Here is a 12797-nt window from a genome sequence, read left to right as displayed (position 1 = left end):
GGGCCCTTACAAGCTCTCCATCCATTTGTAGGAATAAGAAACATTTATAAAAACCTGATTTTGGTCACCAGAGTAGTCATTAACTTTACCCCACCCTCTCCCTCTGCCACCACCTATAGAATGTATTTTACACTGCAGGAGTGAGCACAGGCCTCGTTAAATGAGGTTTTTAACGTTTGCCTAGATTTCCTGAACAAAAAAAAATTCTTAATTGACTTAGACGTTTGGCAAAATGATTCTTTTAATCACTGTGGTAGGCAAGAGAGAGTACACGGGCAACGAGATCATTCTGTAAAACTCTTAAGGTTTATTAAAGCAAAACAAAATCCCTTGCCTAACCCCATTGCATAGAAGGTGTTCCCTATATATAAAAATAAAACACACAGGTGCTCGTCAGGACGTCTTACATAATACAATGCTGTCCTCTGTCCTAACCGAAGCTACCTAACTGGCCCTACCTACCTTTCTAAAAAAGGGAAACAAAATGTACTTAGATGAATACTCTGGCTTGGCCTGCTGGTTCACTTCGCCGAATCAGCCAACGCGGATGACTAAATAACCCTCTAATATGGGATTTAAACCAATGCAACATCAAGATATGAGGCCCTGATTTGAAAAAGGCCACTTGGCCGAAACACGTGTTATCACAGAGGGGCTAATACTAACAATAAAATACATTATTTACCTTATTGGGCGCAATTTCCTGTATTCCTTTGTGTTGAACCATTGGCCTGCTGGTTGGTTGTTGCTTGCCCCCTGACCCACTCGCAATAAAGGCACAATAAAGGCACAGTCGAACCTTGAAACACTTATGTATAGGCGCGTTATAAATGCCATATATCATATCATAAATGTCTTTCTCAGCTTTCTGGCTTTTAGCTTCTGGTCACAGCTTAAAATCATAAAGTTCTGGTACAAAAAGAATTGTAGATTACACTGGATCTTTCAGGTATTACTTTCTCTCCGAATTATAGCAGGGCTGTAAGTTCCTGTGTGAGAATCGAGAATACCCTTCTGGGTTTTCCCAGGCATTGTTTCCTTCACAGTCTCTACAATAGACAAAATAGACAAAATATTCCTCTTAGGCTTTAGCAGATCTCTGTCTCAGTAGATCTTAAAAGTTCTCGGGCAGTTTAATTCAAAGGGCAAATCCGGGGTCCTTCCACACACTCTACACCCTTTACAAGTAGTTCTATTAGACTCTTCGGCTCCCTTCTTCGAATAAATTCACTTTCTTGTTTGGGGTAGTTTCTGGTGGTCTCCTGTGGCCCTAGCAACTCTGATTCACAGCTTTGATTAAAGTTCTTTCTCTTCTCTAAATAGCTTTTATTATTTGGCTGGCTCAGGCCTCTGTCTCTCGGCCACGTGTCTCCTTTGGGAGGGCTAGCCTTTTCGCCCACTCTCCTCTTGGGTCTTCTCGTCTGTTCAGCTTGGTTTGCACTGACCTCTTGGGTATAATCTTCCGGCCTCCCCCCTTTGGGTATTTGAATTGTGTCCTGTATTCTAAGCGTCTCATTAGTCGTGAGTGATAATAGTTCCCGTTTGTTAGGTATCAGGCCGGTGTTTTCACTGGGCTTGTCGGGCCTCTGGATTACAGAATTCTGAGCTTCCCATGGGTCGTTGAAGAGCTCAACCACCCTCTTTCCTCTTCGACTCACACACTATGTACCTGCTGTCCGTGTAAGACCTCTTTGATTAGCTCAGCAAAGGCAATATTGTGTTTTTAGTTTGTGAAGGTTTGAGCAACACGAATAACAAAGGAACGCCCCACTAGAGTTGTTAAAGTGCAATTCTTTTATATTCTTTAGATTGTAATAATGGATTGTAGATTATGTTTGATGATCTTTAGGTATGTAGGTTACAGGGGTGGCAATGAAATTGTGTCATTGTTTTTAAGGAATGTGTTAAATCTTTTTTGTGTGAATGTATAACGCACAAAACATAAATAAAAAAATAAAGTGCAATTCTGTGAGCGATTTCTCCTCCAAGGGCGCCTAGACACAAGCCCCACACATCTTTCTAGCATGAGCAGGGACTGAAATGGAGAGTGCATGGTCACCCTCTCCTGCGTTAATGCAAGTGCCTCCCAGGTTGTTGCTGTCCGCAGTCGCACATGAAATGACCAGCAACCCATGGGGAGGAAAGCAATAGGTACTGGCTGAGACTGCATCACAGTACCATATTGTGATCCTGGGCAAAGGCACACATGCATTAGTCCCAACTTTTGTGACATATTAAACACATCATTAAAATATAGCAAAATAGCAAAAATCCTGCCTGAAAATGACTCACATTGCAAGCATTTTTCGTCACGCCCCCTCCTTGAATATGCCCCATTTTAACATCTTTTATAGTTTTGGCTATTAGGTGGCTTTGAAAGCGCTACCTTTAAAGCCAATACTATTGTCATTAAAATAAGAGCTTTAACATGAGAGCTTGAAATAGGGGCTTTGGAAGCAGATTTGTAATGCTTTTCAATGCAGGTTGACTTATGAGGATAGATATATGGTAGTTTGGCTATGTGTCCCACCCATTTAATGCCATCGCCAAGTGAAATATATAGGGTTTTTCTCCCATTCCCACACACCTCCTCCCACAACACACTTCATATTGCACTGTTTGGCTGATTTTCTACTGTGTGATGAATTTGTCAGCCATTGTTCCTTCCAAAATGGCATCCGCCATCTGTTAATGTTATAAAAAAGTTATTTGAGTTGATTGATGCTTGAAAAAATATTTACATCTTTTAAGTTATGTTACATATTTTGATGTATTTGGTTTTTAAAATAAAGAAGTTTTGTTAAAGAGACCTGTTTTGTAAAATGGGTTTCAAATTCTCCATATACTGATTTGTGGGCGCTGTTATAGTATCTCCTGATGTAAACATGACCTGATTGGCTGTGCAGATAATGATGTCAGGAGGATGCCATTGGTTCTGGGCAATGCCGCAGGGCCGCCCAAGGCAAGGCAGGGTAACTGCTGTTACCAATCCGGCAGGCCAGGGAGAGGGGCAGCCCCCACACCCAAGCCTGCTCCTCTCCCCCATAGGCGCAGAGACACGCAGTCTCTGCCGCACAAAGACTGGGAAGGGTGAGGTGTGAACAATCACCTCACGCTTCCACGAAGCAACAAGGTGATAAGCACCTAGGGGAACCAACAGTCAGGCAGGGCTCAGGTTCAAAGACCTGCCCCCCCTCAGGGGGCCAGACAGTCGGCTACACCGGCCTGGGGGCTGGACCACAGCCCCCACAACTATACACATAAAAGACCCAGGGCTTCCCTGGGTCCTATAAATAAGAGCCGCATGCTCTGAGAAAACACAATCTGTTTGTGGACCCTAAACGGGGACCCAAGCAAACAGGAGGTTCGCTGTTCACTCAGCGTCTTCAACTCTTTATCTCTTTACCACAAAACCCTCCCACCCTACAAAAGAAAGGAGAAGAACAAAGAAAAAGAGGTACAGGGCACTGTACAGTGTCCACAACAAGTCGTGGGACATGAAAGGCGGCACAGGCCAGAGGGGGTAACCTTAGGACCCAGTGCCCAAAAGTATGATTATTCTGTTATATGATTATTGTTATTTCATAACCATATCTGCACAATAAAATCCTACGGCCTTTTATTGCCAACACTTGACAAACCTTGTGCTCCAACTCATTTACTGGTGAGGGTAAGGGTCTGGCCAATACAAGTTGCATGCATATGGGTTCAGCAGTTATGCAGGTTGTTTTTTGTATGGAGTGCAGGCTGCAGCCATATTATTTCAGCATTCGCTCACTCTTGCCGAGCAATTCTATACTCTACTCCATGTTTCTTCCTATCTCCCACCCAGGAGGTGGCCAAAATCTACCACATTCACTACATGCGGTACTCGCGAGCTATCGGCATGTTCTGGGCCATTTGTATGATTCTGTTCGCTATAGGGAACGTGGTATGCTTCATCGAGCCCTACTGGATCAGTGACGGCGTGGACACCCCGCAGGCCGGCTACTTCGGCCTCTTCCACTACTTCATCCGCAGCAGCCTATCCGAGGAACTCTGCCACACGGGCAACTTCACCGATTTAGGCAGCATCGCGTAGACCGCCTTCAAGGCAGACTCCGGCTTCATCGGTCTCTGCATGATGCCTATCGCGTGTAGCGTGTCCTTCATCCTCTACTTCTTCTGCAACACGGCCACCGTGTACAAGATCTGTGCCTGGATGCAGCTCACCTCCAGTGAGTTAGTGCGGGCCGGGTCTGCCACTCTCGCACAGAGGCATGCATTCCAGGGTGGCGCAGTCCTCTTTGCTGACCAAGAGCCACACAGCTGGTGCCCGCCACACCCCCACTATCTGTGTTTCCCATCGTAATGGCATCCTCGCCCATCCTCGTCAAAGCCACTCTTGGACCCACAGGTGCTCAGGAAACCCCTACGTCTACATCATCAGCAGTACACTGTCCTTTTCGCTGTATCACTCGTACAGCCTCTGCCTACAAGGGGTCCCGTAGCACCACCCGCTTCCCAGCATACCTGTATGTAGGCTGGTACCCTCGTGAAACCGTGCAGTCTGTGTGCCCTCACCTTTATCCATTCAACGCATTCTATTGCATGGCATACCTACACATGCCCCTTCTCAGCAGCTTAATCTAACTAATGTGGCATTGCAGCCCACACTGCCCTCCCCAGACGCTGCCTGTCATGAACGGGTACCCGACACTGCTCCTGTGTACCCTGTTTCTCGTTCATGCAACCTGCTACCAGGACCCCGCCTTGTGCAAGGACCTCTCGGCTTACACCCAGTTCTCATGCAACGCATTGCCGCTGGTACATTGTTGCATTTTCCCTAGTGGTGCTGCTGATTTTCTTTTTATTTGCGAGGCAGCACGCTTGACAGTAGAACACCCACTGCAAGCTGTGAGCACTCGCCACTGAGTCCGCAAGGGCACACCTTCCTGCATGTGATGGGCTGGGGAGGTGGCAGACTGGGGTGTGCCTAGGGTAAGACTCTTGGTTGTGTTGGTTGGAGGCGGTGGCAAGTATTCTGTGGTTGCCGGACGATGCGAGATGTAGTAGTTGGAGGCTTCGACTGCTGCAGCGCGAGGCGTTTTTCTTTATAGTGGTTTAAACGGCTGATGTGCCTGTCATCCTGTGCCTTAGGTATATTTCACTATCTTTGTTGTTTAATGTTTCATAATTCGCACGCAAAAGGTATCGGCCGCAACAATGTTTTCAAACATGGCAGGAAGTGAACTTAATTTGATTCTGGGACAGGCTATAACCCGGAAGATAGGTTTTGATTTTGGCTTATGGAGCCGGATAGCTACTTTGACTGATTTAAGTTATACATTGGTTCGGTTACTAATCATGCCGGTTGCAAGTAAGATTATTGTGCCTCTCCGTGCACTGCCCCTCTGCCCTACCTCTCTGTTTTCTCTCTGTGTACTGCCTCTCTCTTTCTGTGATGTTGCTATCTCTGCACTGTCTCTGTGCTGTTTGTCTCTCTGGGCTTTCTGTGTCTCTGCGCTGTCTGTCTCTCTTCGATGTCTCCCTCTCTGCGTCCTCTCTCTCTGTTTCTGCAACCTCTCTCTATCTGCGCTGTCCCTCTCTGTCTCTCTCCCCTTCCTCTCCCTCTCACCCTGGCAACTTGGAAGATATCTCCTCTCTCACCCGTGTATCTTCTTCTCCAACTCTTACCTTCAGTCACAGCCCTTTTTCTCTCATCTTTCCTCACACCTTCCTTTTCTCTTTCGCACCGTTACCCTTTATCTTTCAAATGTCCTCCTCATCATTGAAGGCACCCTCTCTCAATAGCTATTCCCCTTTTTATTCTCTTGCGCACCTGCATCCCTTCTTGCATCCTCACTTGAAATATTGCTCTCCTCTCCTTGTTTATGATTTGTAGGTGATCATGTCTGCCTAGCAATATTTAGGCTGGTGGTCCAATTCACGACTGGATGTGAAGTTGCAGAAGGCTATTGGGGAGTTGTCAAAGATAAAGGAGTCATTTCCATATCTTCCATCTACTAGATTTTCCTATTTATCAGCAATGGCTGCTGGTAGTGGCTCAAACAAAAATTAATTTAGTTAAATGTAGTGAATTGTCTTAACAAATGGAATGATTGTATGGAAGCCTCATGCAATATTTATTTATTTTATTTATTTATTCACATTTGTAGAGCGCACATCAGCCCGTAGGTATCATGGCGCTGGTTACATAGATGATGTACAAGCTTAGTTACATAGTACATAGGCATAGTGAAAATGCAAACAGTACATTCTTAGTTGCGGGGGAAAAATCCAGAGACCGTGGCAGGCTAAACATAAAGAGGAGGTGAACCAGTCTGAAGCGGAGGGGTTAGTTGAAGAGGGTGGTTTTTAATGCTTTACTGAATGCTAGGAAGGAGGGTTCAGCTCTGAGTGAGTTAGCAAGGGCATTCCATAGTTTGGGAGCAATGTGCAGGAAGCCGATGCCTCCTCCTCTGATCCTTTTTATGGTGGGGATTCAGCATTTGTTGGAGTGACAGATTCTTTTAAGGTGCGTGGAGACCTCGTGTGCAATAGTGTCAGAGAGGTAGCGTGGGGGCATTGAGTGTGAGGCATTTGTGTGTGAGAGTCTTGAATGTGATCCGGTCTTTTACCGGGAGCCAGTGTGCTCCACGCCTCGTTTGGGTGATGTGTTCCCTTTTGGGAATGTTGAGTGCCGCTTAAGGGCGTTGTTTTGAATAACCTGGAGCCTGTTTAAGTTTGTGTTGGAGGTGCCTGCAAGGAGGACGTTGCAGTAGTCAAGCTTTGCTCCTATGGTGGCTCTGGCTATAGTAAGGCAGTTTTCTTTGGATAGATAGGGCTTCACTTGATTGGTGAGTTTCATGGTGTGAGCAGAGGCTGAGGCAATGGCGTTAACCTTGTGTGTCATGTGTGTCATGGACAAGGTGGAGTCTAGGTAGACACCTAGGGTTTTGACAGCCTGGGAGACAGGGATGATGGTGTTTTCTATGGAGAAGTTGCAGTATTGGTGGTCAAGTTTGGCTAGGATTTCTTTAGGGCCTATGATGATAATCTCGGTTTTGTCACCGTTTAGGCAGAGTCCATTAGTGGCCATTGTTAGGAAAGATTTCATAATTGTATGTAATTGTCCCTCCATGTGTCAACCCCCAAACATTTTGCTGCTGTTTAAACACCCTTGACTGACTTTGCCAGAGAAGCACAGCCTTTTGCTGTACTCCCCTGGGCTTTCGCTCACTTTTTATGTTTTATGGGGAAACTGACATGCTCTTAAGACAGTCAGTACTGGGAGACTTTGTTTCCCTTAGTCCTTTCCTCATGTTGCAGCTTTTGTGCAACATGTGACAAGTGTGCAATGTATCTTAACATACAGCACACTTGGGTCTCTGGTCATTTCCAAAGGCCCTAGAAACTCTTGCTGAACTTCTTATGAACTGTGCAGATGTGTCATGGACAGGACTGGTGGCAGCTATCATTTCGCATTATTTTTAACCGTTTCTTGCCATGTTAACTGCGTTAACCGCGTTTGGCATGAATAGGTGGCCTGGCTCCAAAATGGCCATGCCACGAGGTTCTTTGTCCTGTCCTTTGGCCATCTTGCCCTTCTCCTTCCCCACGTCGAGTCGACAACCCGGGTCAGTCCTTATTTGATCATGCACTTTCCCGTGAATCCCAATGCTTTTGCGGGCTTCTGCATGCCTTGTGTGTGTGCCTCCAGGATGTGGGCTGGGATGTCTGATCCCATTACACATCCTGGGTGCCAGAGAGTCTGGAATGCCCTGAATGCCTGGTACCACTGTGGTCCGTGATTGGTCCACGCATGGAGTGAGTGTTTGTGAGCAGATCTCCCATTGGGTCCTCTCCGTTTTGGCGCAAAGGGAACTTTGGATAAGAGGAGGCTGAAAACACCACTATCATGTTGATCAACTGAGTTCAGACCGAACAAAGGATAGGAGCCAAGTATCCTGCAACAAGAAGCTGAGTCGAGGAACCACTGGGAACCTACTGGAAGGTTTGGCACCCTGAGCCTGCTGTCGTTCCGTGGGACCCCTCTGCATCTGGTCATCCTAGAAGGTCTGTGAAGACGCTTCGACCCATTGGAATAGTGGGACCAACTATTCTCGGCACCTTCACCAAACCCTGCAAGTAAGCCTTCTCGGAAGTGTCCCTGGGCCAACCAGTGGGCTAACCAGCTTACGCGGGACCTTTGCTCTGTCACCGCCGCCGTTTCGAAGAGGCCCTCGAAACTTGGTATACTGCTAGCTCTGTGTTCACGGCACCCTAACACCGAATTTCGTACACTTGGCGTTCCCAGGTCTGAAGTGAGATGAGTGCACCAGGACTGGACTAAACGCGGTTACTGTGTTGCCCTGCCGGGGCAACGACCTGTGCAAGTTCACTGCATTTGTGACCCTCTTGCCCCTGAAGCCTGCTGCAGTAAAACTGGGCTGATTCCTCCACCCTGAGCAGAGAAATCACCACTGTCCCGTTTGGGAATCATCGCTGTGTCTTGGTAACTGCAAGGTGCCGAAACGTCCTGATTGCCGCATTCGAACCTGCCAGTGAAGTGGACTGTACTGGCGAAGTTTGTGTCTGCCTGCGTCGGGGACCGGTGAGTAGTCCTTACCCCAAACGGTGGCCCCTAGTGCAGGAGCCCATTTTTACGCACAAGTGGCAGCTGAGGGCCCCTTTCCTTTCCACAGCTATTGCGAAATAGCAACTCCATCCCGCACTCTCAAACTGCCTCTGCCCTCAAGTGGAGGTCCTGCTTGAATAGTGGGAACTTGTTCTGCATTGCCCCATCCACTTTCCTGAACTACTAGAGACCCTTGAAGAGACCCTATCCTGCCCATTGGCACAAGCGCGTGCATGTACTATTGAGCACAAGGCTCCCCTCTTCGTAGGGCTTGGACTGCCTCTTAGTTAGGTGTATTATTGATGTGAAATTGGGTCTAAAGATTACCTGCACTGCCTGTTTCCTTCCCCTGTAGGTTGTCAACATATTTCGTGCGTTTAACCCTTTAGACCCCCTTGGTCTTGTATATATATTGTATTGAGTGTGATGTATTGGTTTACTTTAGTGTTACTGTGATTCTTTGCTATGGTCTATATTACAAAGGCCTTGTAATAAATGTGTCTATATTTTTAATATAACACCTGTCTGGAGTAATTTGTAAGTGTCCTTGCTTTGTATGCTCATTGAGGTCTTTCAGTCACCCTCACCCCTCCTGAGACTTAGTCTTGACCGCCTGCCTTAACTACCCTGGTTGGTCTGTTTTGTCCAGAGGTTACCCTGTTCCAAGAAACTAGGTTGGCCTTCTGAACCTCTGCCCCTCCAGGTCAGAATTCAGAAATCCTTCTTAACAGACATCCATGCTTGGATTGTGCTGTAAATAAGATTAATTGCTGCCGCATCTGTGTTATAGGAGCCTGTTAGGGGGAGGAGGACTTGAGTATCATCTGCATAGTTCGTGTAAGCTATGCCCGGGGCATCCAATTTGTCAAAAAGCGGTTTGGTGAAGAGATTGTATAGTGTAGGGACTGTGCAGGAACCCTGAGGGACTCTGCAGTGTATAGTAGTGGGTGTAGCGTTAGCTTGATTAGAGAACACTTTCATGGCTCTGCCGTTTAGGAAAGAAGTAATCCAAGTGGCTGCCTTATTTGAGAATTGGGCTGAGTTTACAAGGTGCAATGTGAGGGTCTTGTGATCTACAGGATCAAAGGTGGCTGAGAGGTCTAGGAGTAGGAGGAGAGCCGGCTTACCTTTGTCCATGATTGATGTGATTTGATTTTTAAGATCAAGGAGAGCAGTTTCCGTACCATGACCCTTACAGAATCCTGATTGTCTTCTACCTAGGATATTGCTCATTTCTAGGAATAGTTGGATTTGGTTGTGGGCTGCCTTATCCAAAATCTTTATGAGGAAAGGGACAGTGGTGATGGGGTGGTAGTTATTAGGAGATGATGGGTCTAGTGATTTCTTTTTAGAAGCAGGCGTACCCATGCTTCTTTAAGGTTGGCTGGGACTGACATGGATGAGAATGAGGCGTTGATGAAGGCTTTAATGAGTGGTGCTAGTACCTTGGAGCATTCTTTGACTAGGTTGGGGGGGCAGATGTAGCCTTTGCACGTGGAGGGTTTATGTTGCTTTAAGATGTTGATGACATCTATGTCTGTGACATCCTGGAAGGAGAAGAGCTGTTTGGGGGCGTCCTTGAGACTTTGGGTGGATGATGTCATGGAGTTAAGCTTAGGAGGTTTTTTGCTTGTGCTAGGATTTTGTCCTGGAGTAGTTCTATTTTTTTTTAGCATGGCTGCTTGAATGTTCGATCACCATGTTTCATCTTTGACGATGTCTTCGGGGGAAGTGGTGGGGGAGATGAGTTCTCTAAAGATGGAGAAGAGTTCCTTAGATTGGGAGTTGGCTTTGGTGATGCGTGCGTTGAAGGAGATGACTTTAGCATGACTGATGGCTTTTTTGTATTGTGACGACATTTTTTGGAAGTTTTCTTTGGCGGTGTTATTGGGGTTAGATTGCCATGTGGTCAGGGCTTGACGCTTGGTTAATCGTAGCGTAGCTAGTTCGTCTGTGAACCATGCGTTGGAATGAAGTGATTTCTTTTCTTTCTTATTTTTCGAGTGGGGTGATGGTTTCAATGGCCTTAGTCATCGTACTGGCGTATAAGTTGGCCAAGGTGGTAGGATCATTCGAGAAGGGAGGCTTAAGTGCAGGGGTCTGCAAGAATGGAAGGAGGTTTTCCTTGGTAAGTTTCTTAGAGCTTCTGGCTAGAGCAGGAGGTGCTTTTATGGGAGGTTTGGCTGGTTGAGATGCTGGGATCGAAAATGTTATGCAGTTATGGTCGGTCCATGGGAGGGCCGAGATATCGGTGATGAGGGTCTGACGGTTGTGGTCTGTCACCCAATCTAATGTGCGGCCTGTACAGTGAGTGGGAGTGGTGACATTTTGTTGGAATCTCATGTTGGAGAGCTCTCTATCGAGAGTAGCTGCAATTTTGTCATTGGGGTCGTTGAAGGCAAGATTGAGGTCTCCTAGTAGCAGAGTTTTAGTGTTTTTCTTTAGGTTCTCCCCCAGTAGGTGCAGAAGTTGGGCTTGGAATTCAGGGGTGGCAGGAGGGGGTCTAAAGATAGTGTGAATATTTATGGTGCAGTTAGGTGATAAAGAGAGTTTAGCAGAGATAAGGTCTGCATGACTATCCCAGTGGTGGTTGAGCTGCCTGATGGAGAGTGAGTCTTTTGCGATGAGGGCTATGCCTCCTCCCCTGGACGCTGGTCAAATGGGGAAATGTGTACACTTGTAATACAATATTTATATCAAAAGTTAATTATTATTTCAGGATTTATTCAAACTTACAAAGGACGTTCAATAAACAGGATGCATTTGATGTATTTGTTTACTCCTTTGTAAGAAATATGCTTCTATCATGAGATATGCATCCCTTATAGAACTTTTCCAGGTGGCACGATTAGTGTCATTAGTACATCCCTTAAAGTACCCTTGGATTGGGTCCAAAGGGAAAAATAGGGCAGGATATGCCCGCTTCATTGGCTCTTCATGCATGGGTCATTAAGAATCCATCCAGACTGAAGATGGAGGCCTAATTTACAATGCGGTTTTCAATGGGATTGCAATGGAAACACTCTTGTAAATCCGCACATTTTGTGGCTCAGCAGTGCATGGAAGTTTCAGGTTTTGTCATTGTGGCAATGGCAAGCAGAATCCACTGCTTTCTGAAAACGAGCATTGGCAGTGCCAACAGCTTGGGCTTTTGTGTAGGTATGGGAAAGGCACTTGCCAATGCCTAATACTTACACAAAAGCCAAAACTGTTGGCTTTGCCAATGCTTGTTAGCAGTAATTGGCGGCCTAAGTGATAGCTGCCTGTGTGCACGACCTGCCTCTTCTCCCCCGACTTCTGTGATGCTTAGCAAGCTGCCTGCATTGCTTGTTAACTCTGTTGAGTTGTCTGGTGCAAGACGCTTGCCACAGCCAGGGGTCGATGTCCTTCCCAAGACTCCACTATACACCAGGACAGGCATTAAAAGCTGCCCTGCATCGAGAGCAACTGCTGGACAGTATCAAAATATACATTCAGAAATTCTACTTTGCTGCCAACGGGACCGCCAGGGTTTCAATCAATGCTGTTAAAAGAGCACCTGTCCTCTGGATGCCAAAAGAGCACCTTACGAAATCAATACTGATCAGCAATCTGCCTGCAAAGTTTCAGTGTCTTCATTCCAATTTCAGGTCTCTTTTTCCTCTACACCAATGCAATTTGCAAGAATAATTTGATCACCAGCCATCAGGACCGGCCTTAGCACTGCCAGCGCCCCGGGTGTGTCAACAAAATGTGATCCCCCATTCCCCTCATCCGGCGCCCAAGGGGGGGCAATTAAATAGAGCGCCACTGCAAAACTAGTAGCGCCACTGTATTTAATTAAGTGATTAACTCCCCGCTCTTTGCTGCAGCGGGGAGTTAATCGCTTCAATCGAGCTGCCTTTCAAAGGCTGCCCCATGCTGGTTTGAGAGCTTTGCCCTATTGTGATAAAATGTACCCCGCTCTCGTGCTGGCGTCATTGTGAGAGTGGGGTGCATTCTGGTTCAATAGGGTGCCTGCCACGCCTTCACCCACCGTGCCAGCTTGGGAGAACCCTTGTTGGCAGTAGGTCTGCGGCAGCTGAAGAATGCATGTGTGAATCCTACCTTCCCCCTCCAGCGGTCCTTAATCCCCTCCAAGAGGCGGTGTACCACCATGTATAGTGTGAAGGCATCATGAAGCAAGACACAGACAACA

At 46.7% G+C, this 12797-nt stretch overlaps 1 protein-coding gene across 11 annotated transcripts in view; it reads left to right on the top strand.

Moving 5' to 3' along the window:
- Window positions 1-12797, top strand: part of TLN2 (talin 2) — a 7472684-nt gene that overhangs the window by 1847000 nt on the left and 5612887 nt on the right. The window lies entirely within an intron of this gene.

This window comes from Ambystoma mexicanum, chromosome 11, assembly GCF_040938575.1.
Source record: "Ambystoma mexicanum isolate Mex_15411 chromosome 11, UKY_AmexF1_1, whole genome shotgun sequence".
NCBI classification, from domain to species: domain Eukaryota; kingdom Metazoa; phylum Chordata; class Amphibia; order Caudata; family Ambystomatidae; genus Ambystoma; species Ambystoma mexicanum.
This window is presented reverse-complemented; position numbering and strand designations above follow the sequence as displayed.